Here is a 476-nt window from a genome sequence, read left to right as displayed (position 1 = left end):
TCCAACACACCCGTGGTGACCCCAAGGGGTTGAGTGCCCAGTTGCCCCCGGGCAGAGCCCTCACTGGCTGGCAGGGGCAATTCTTGCCCTCCCTGGGGACCCGGGGGATCCCTCCCGAGCTGCTCCTCAGCCCATCCTGCCCCTGCTGAGGAGCAACCCCTGCCCTCCAGCCTCCTATCTGCCCGGGCCATCTGGTGGCTCCGTGGGCACTCGTCCTCCGCGAAAGGTCCCCAGGGCTCGGGGCTGGATTCTCCTTTATCTGCCCCAGGTAAACAGCCCCAGGAGGAGCAGGAACTGCCCCTTGTCCTTCCCTCGCTCCTCCCAGGGCCCGGGGCTGGATTCTCCTTCATCTCCCCCAGGTAAACAGCCCCAGGAGGAGCAGGAACTGCCCCTTGTCCTTCCCTCGCTCCTCCCAGGGCCCGGGGCTGGATTCTCCTTCATCTCCCCCAGGAAAACAGCCCCAGCAGGCGCAGGAA

The sequence above is a fragment of the Merops nubicus genome, unplaced genomic scaffold (genome assembly GCF_000691845.1).
Source record: "Merops nubicus isolate BGI_N331 unplaced genomic scaffold, ASM69184v1 scaffold32985, whole genome shotgun sequence".
NCBI lineage: Eukaryota > Metazoa > Chordata > Aves > Coraciiformes > Meropidae > Merops > Merops nubicus.
This window is presented reverse-complemented; position numbering follows the sequence as displayed.